This window comes from Entelurus aequoreus, linkage group LG13, assembly GCF_033978785.1.
Source record: "Entelurus aequoreus isolate RoL-2023_Sb linkage group LG13, RoL_Eaeq_v1.1, whole genome shotgun sequence".
Classification (NCBI taxonomy): domain Eukaryota; kingdom Metazoa; phylum Chordata; class Actinopteri; order Syngnathiformes; family Syngnathidae; genus Entelurus; species Entelurus aequoreus.
Genome location: NC_084743.1, coordinates 11,603,706 through 11,611,114, shown reverse-complemented (window position 1 = coordinate 11,611,114; position 7,409 = coordinate 11,603,706). Strand labels below are relative to the sequence as shown.

At 37.1% G+C, this 7,409-nt stretch overlaps 1 long non-coding RNA gene across 2 annotated transcripts in view; it reads left to right on the top strand.

The window, feature by feature from the left end:
• Window positions 1-332: 332 nt before the first annotated feature.
• LOC133663760 (uncharacterized) overlaps window positions 333-7,409 on the top strand; it is a 29,335-nt gene continuing 22,258 nt past the window's right edge. For both annotated transcript variants that reach the window (XR_009828402.1, XR_009828403.1), the window contains exon 1: window positions 333-616. This is a non-coding gene — a long non-coding RNA (uncharacterized LOC133663760). The remainder of the gene's footprint in view (window positions 617-7,409) is intronic.

The following is a 7,409-nucleotide window of genomic DNA, read 5'->3' as shown; positions in this document are numbered from 1 at the left end:
TGATTTAAATATTTTTTTCCTGCACCATGACTAGGGAAGGTTGTTTGTTGTGGGTCATATAATAAATGCACTGCGACCATGTTTGTTGATTTTTTTTATCGCTGGTTGAATTTTTCAAAAACATTTTTAAAAACATCATTTTTTTAATTGTGAGTCGGGATGATTAAAAATTGCGATTTGGTTTTGAATCTTTTTATTGAGGAGCCCTAATCTCTAACTTTCTTTTTGGAGCTACGTCGCTTGGAACACCTTTTATTTGTGCCTTGCAGAGTATCCCACTGCACCTTGGCAAGAAACCTATCATTGTTTGGGTGTGACAGAGTGATTAGTGCTGGCCCCGCCCACTGGGCGTGCTCCTCCTACATACATGACTGCCTGCCATGGCGTAGGAATGGTTTCTATTACTGCATGTGGACTTGTCCTCTCCTCTCTCAGCGCTGATCACTGATCCCACTGATAAGGAGTCTTTCACTTGTTTGGCGGTGTCAGGTGACCCCGACTCAGGCGGTCCCGGCTCTAATGAGTACTTGCTGATCTCATCCAGATTTGGGATCCGGGCTCTGGGCTGAGATTGTCGTACTCGCCAGACGTGAAGTGAGCCAAACAGTTTTAACATGTGAGTACTGGAGCACTAACTGAAGACATAAGTCAGACATCTTGACTAATTAACTAAACACACCTGTGGCCACTTCTGGGTGTCACCTCTGGCCCAAAAGAGTGATTGTATTGTTTATTTTATTTTTATTATTGACTCAGCCTTTTCACCATTGTACATGTTTTACCACTGCTTTTTTTATTTCCCCAAAAAATATTTAAATACCTTTTTAATCAAACTTGAAACACATTCATGAGAAAGGAAGGAATTGTCCAAAATTTATAATTTTAGCACCAAATAAAGGAAGAAAATGTCCAATAATTTATAATTTTAGCACCAAATGAAGTAAAAAATGTGTCCAATAATTAATAATTTTAGCGCCAAATGAAGTAAAAAATGTGTCCAATAATTAATAATTTTAGCACCAAATAAAGGAAGAAATTATCCAATAATTTATCATTTTAGCACCGAAAATAAAGGAAGAAATTCACGAATAATTTACCATTTTAGCACCAAATAAAGGAAGAAATTCACAAATAATTTATCATTTTAGCACCAAATAAAGTAAGAATTTGTCCAATAATGAATAATTTTAGCACCAAAAATAAAGGAAGAAATTCACGAATAATTTATCATTTTAGCACCAAATAAAGGAAGAAACTGTTCAATAATTTATCATTTTAGCGCCAAATAAAGTAAGAATTTGTCCAATAATTAATCATTTTAGCACCAAATAAAGGAAGAAATTGTCCAATAATCTATAATTTTAGCACCAAATAAAGAAATCAATTGTCCAATAATTCATCATTTTAGCACCAAATGAAGGAAGAAATTCACGAATAATTTATCATTTTAGCACCAAATAAAGGAAGAAACTGTTCAATAATTTATCATATAGGCGCCAAATAAAGTAAGAATTTGTCCAATAATTAATAATTTTAGCACCAAATAAAGAAATCAATTGTCCAATCATTTATCATTTCAGCACCAAATATAGTAAGAAATTGTCCAATAATTTATCATTTTAGCGCCAAATAAAGGACGAAATTATCCAATAATGTATTATTTTATCAGCAAAAATAAAGGAAGACTTTATCCAATAATTTATCATTTTAGCACCTAATAAAGAAAGAAACTGTTCAATAATTTATCATTTTAGCACCAAATAAAGGAAGAAATTCACGAATAATGTATTATTTTAGCACCAAATAAAGGAATAAAGTGTCCAATAATTTATCATTTTAGCGCAAAATAAAGTAATTTGTCCAATAATTAATAATTTTAGCACCAAATAAAGGAATAAATTGTCCAATAATCTGTAATTTTAGCGCCAAATAAAGGAAGAAATTCACAAATAATTTATCATTTTAGCACCAAATAAAGGAAGAAATTCACAAATAATTTATTATTTTAGCACCAAATAAAGGAATAAAGTGTCCAATAATTTATCATTTTAGCACCAAATAAAGGAAGGAAACGTCCAATAATTTATCATTTTACCACCAAATAAAGAAATAAATTGTACAAAAAATATATAATTTTCATACTAAATAAAGGAATAAATTGTACAAAAAATTATCATTTTAGTACGAATAAAGGAATAAATTGTCCAATAATTTATCATTTTACCCCCAAATAAAAGAGATGTATCATTTTAGCGCCAAATAAAGGAAGGAATTGTCCAATAATGTATCATTTTAGAACCAAATAAATGGAGCAATTGTTCAATAATTTATAATTTTAACACCAAATACTTTAGGCCGAGTGTGACGTCACGTGTGTAGGAATGACTCGTCTGGTAGGACCATGATGAACCACTGGTAGGACCATGATGAACCACTAGTAGGACCATGATGAACCACTGGTAGGACCATGATGAACCACTAGTAGTACCATGATGAACCACTGGTAGGACCATGATGAACCACTAGTAGTACCATGATGAACCACTGGTAGGACCATGATGAACCACTAATAGGACCATGATGAACCACTAGTAGGACCATGATGAACCACTAGTAGGACCATGATGAACCACTAGTAGGACCATGATGAACCACTAGTAGGACCATGATGAACCACTAGTAGGACCATGATGAACCACTAGTAGGACCATGATGAACCACTAGTAGGACCATGATGAACCACTAGTAGGACCATGATGAACCACTGGTAGGACCATGATGAACCACTGGTAGGACCATGATGAACCACTAGTAGGACCATGATGAACCACTAGTAGGACCATGATGAACCACTAGTAGGACCATGATGAACCACTGGTAGGACCATGATGAACCACTGGTAGGACCATGATGAACCACTAATAGGACCATGATGAACCACTAGTAGGACCATGATGAACCACTAGTAGGACCATGATGAACCACTAGTGGGACCATGATGAACCACTAGTAGGACCATGATGAACCACTAGTAGGACCATGATGAACCACTAGTAGGACCATGATGAACCACCAGTAGGACCATGATGAACCACTAGTAGGACCATGATGAACCACTAGTAGGACCATGATGAACCACTAGTAGGACCATGATGAACCACTAGTAGGACCATGATGAACCACTAGTAGGACCATGATGAACCACCAGTAGGACCATGATGAACCACTGGTAGGACCATGATGAACCACTAGTAGGACCATGATGAACCACTAGTAGGACCATGATGAACCACTGGTAGGACCATGATGAACCACTAATAGGACCATGATGAACCACTGGTAGGACCATGATGAACCACTGGTAGGACCATGATGAACCACTAGTAGGACCATGATGAACCACTAGTAGGACCATGATGAACCACTAGTAGGACCATGATGAACCACTAGTAGGACCATGATGAACCACTGGTAGGACCACGATGAACCACTAATAGGACCATGATGAACAACTGGTAGGACCATGATGAACCACTGGTAGGACCATGATGAACCACTAGTAGGACCATGATGAACCACTAGTAGGACCATGATGAACCACTGGTAGGACCATGATGAACCACTGGTAGGACCATGATGAACCACTAGTAGGACCATGATGAACCACTGGTAGGACCATGATGAACCACTGGTAGGACCATGATGAACCACTAGTAGGACCATGATGAACCACTAGTAGGACCATGATGAACCACTAGTAGGACCATGATGAACCACTGGTAGGACCATGATGAACCACTGGTAGGACCATGATGAACCACTGGTAGGACCATGATGAACCACTGGTAGGACCATGATGAACCACTAGTAGGACCATGATGAACCACTAGTAGGACCATGATGAACCACTGGTAGGACCATGATGAACCACTAGTAGGACCATGATGAACCACTAGTAGGACCATGATGAACCACTGGTAGGACCATGATGAACCACTAGTAGGACCATGATGAACCACTGGTAGGACCATGATGAACCACTAGTAGGACCATGATGAACCACTAGCACGAATGACTCGTCTGGTCATTGTAATTTAGGAGTTCCAGAGTCCAGATGTAGGACCCTGGACTTATCGGCACAGTCTGTTATTGTTGACATGTCAGTCTTGGTATCAGTCGGACATAAGTATGCCTACTTTTGTTCCAGTGATGTCACCTGGAAGGTTGCATGGTCTCTGGAAGGTTGCATGGTCTCTGGAAGGTTGCATGGTCTCTGGACTTCCCCAAGTCCATGGAACGCTGGTCTGGGCCGGTATTGACTTGCCATAAGTGCCACGCTTGACGATGACTACGGGATCCGAAAGTAGACTTTAAAAATGCTCCTGATCTCTCCACCTTTTGTGGGAGGAAGTGGAAAGAGGATTTAGGAGGATTGCGGTAAACCTTCCCTCGGATCTCGCCTCACATTTTCCATCCTTTGACCCTGAAGCGCTAGTAGACCATCACACCACCGCAAGGCCCTTCATGTATCATTTTAGCACCAAATAGAGGAAGACATTGTCCAATAATTGATCATTTTAGCATCAAATAAAGGAAGAGATTGTAAAAAATATATAATTTTACTATCAAATAAAGGAAGAAATTGTCCAATAATTGATAATTTAACACCAAATAAAGGAAATGTATCATTTTAGCACCAAATAAAGGAATACATTGTCTATTCATTTATAATTTCATCACCAAATACAGGAAAAAAATGGACAATAATTTATCATTTTAGCGCCAAATAAAGGAAGACATTGTAAAAAAAATAATAACTTTAGTATCAAATAAAGGATTAAATTGTCCAATAATTAAAAATTTAACACCAAAAAAGGAAATGTATAATTTTAGCACCAAATAAAGGAGGAAATTGTCTATTAATTTATAATTTCATCACCAAATAAAGGAAACACATTGTCCAATAATGTATCATTTTAGCACCAAATAAAGGAAGACATTGTAAAAAAATAAAATAATTGTAGTATCAAATAAAGGAAGAAATTGTCCAATAATTGATAATTTTAGCACCAAATAAAGGAAATGTATCATTTTAGCACCAAATAAAGGAAATGTATCATTTTAGCACCAAATTAAGGAAAACATTGCCCATTAATTTATAATTTTAGCACCAAATAAAGGAAGACATTGTAAAAAATAATAATTGTAGTATCAAATAAAGGAAGAAATTGTCCAATAATGAATAATTTAACACCAAATAAAGGACATTTATCATTTTAGCACCAAATAAAGGAATACATTGTCCAATAATTTATCATTTTAGCACCAAATAAAGGAAATGTATCATTTTAGCACCAAATAAAGGAAATGTATCATTTTAGCACCAAATTAAGGAAAACATTGCCCATTAATTTATAATTTTAGCACCAAATAAAGGAAGACATTGTAAAAAATTATAATTGTAGTATCAAATAAAGGAAGAAATTGTCCAACAATGAATAATTTAACACCAAATAAAGGAAATCTATCATTTTAGCACCAAATAAAGGAATACATTGTCCAATAATGTATCATTTTAGCACCAAATAAAGGAAATGTATAATTTTAGCACCAAATAAAGGAAATGTATCATTTTAGCACCAAATAAAGGAAAACATTTGCTTCATGGCCACCAGCGGGAAATAAAACCTGTGTATCAGCCGCACCGTTTTATAAGCCGCAGGGCTCAAAGTGTAGGGAATATAGTCTTGAATTGACTGGCCAGGCGGGGGCTTGAGAGAGTGTATTGCTCCAGACACAAAGCATGGAGACATTATCGTAAGGAGGGAAAATGACATTAACCAGCCCAGGCAAATATTATCTTTTTATGCCTTGTGAATCTGGCTGGCTCTCCAATTACCGCCGGCCAAACGCTTCAGGGAAGTGGCTGCTGCTGAAATCCACTAATGGCATGAAGATCATGCCGGGGACAAACTGTATAGACGCAGAGAAAGTCCCGACATGTCACTATTGATTGTGTAAGATGACACCTAGTCCTAATGGAGGCATTACCTTGTTAATAGTCAATTATAGCAAGATGGACTCTAACATTTAGGGGCTGTAAAATCACTTCTGCCCGAGCCAGCGTGTGTAAACTCTGCAACATTGCATGGAAGTCAAGCAAATGTTGAACGTCATTTGTGGTTTTTGTAGCGCCGTCAAAACTAAAAGGGCTCTTTGCAACATTTACACGTCTGCCTAGGGGGCGCTGTGTCCTATGCCCCGCCCCCTCCCGGCTTGCAGCATGGAAACTACGCCCCGCGTTACATACTAACCCCAAAACTAGTGGAGTTGTCACGTTGTGTAAATGGTAAATAAAAATAGAATACAATGATTTGCAAATCCTCTCAGCACCAAATAAAGGAAAACAATTGTCCAATAATTTCTCATTTTAGCACCAAGTAAAGGAAATGTATAATTTTAGCACCAAATAAAGGAAAACATTGTCCAATGATTTATCATTTTAGCACCAAAATAAAGGAAGAACGTGTCAAATAATTTTGAATTTGAGCACCAAATAAGGGGAAAAAAATGATCCAATGATTTATCATTTTAGCACCAAAATAAAGGAAGAACTTGTCAAATAATTTAGAATTTGAGCACCAAATAAGGGGGAAAAAAATGATCCAATGATTTATCATTTTAGCACCAAATAAAAGAAGACATTGTAAAAAAAAAATATATTTTTTGTATCAAATAAATGAAGAAATTGTCCAATAATTAATAATTTAACACCAAATAAATGAATTGTATAATTTCAGCACCAAACAAAGGGAAAAAAAAGTCCAATAATTTATAATTTAAGCACCAAATAAAGGAAGACATTTAAAAAAAAAAAAATCATTTTAGTATCAAATAAAATATTGACTACCGGCAGGCCAGTCTAGTGCCCACACTCTTTTACTATAAAGCCACGCTGTTGTAACATGTGGCTTTGACATTGTCTTGCTGAAATAAGCAGGGGCGTCCATGGTAATGTTGCTTGGATGGCAACATATGTTGCTCCAAAAGCTGTATGTACCTTTCAGCATTAATGGTGCCTTCACTAAAGTCTACAAAATGTTCAAAAATCACACCCGGATTCAAGTCCCACAAGTCCCACCGCCGGCCGCGCGAGTCCCAGGATGCCCAACATGTCGAAAACGTCCCCAGCAAAGTCCCACGGGAAGTGGGGGAGAAAAGTTGGAAAAGTCGGCAAAAGTCCACAAAATGTTAAAAAAATCACAAACGGATTTGAGTCCCACAAGTCCTGCCGCGCCAGTGATCGCCAAGCAGGGAGGTAATGGCTCCCATTTTTATAGTCTTTGGTATGACTCGGCCGGGGTTTGAACTCACAACCTACCCATCTGAGGGCGGACACTCTAACCACT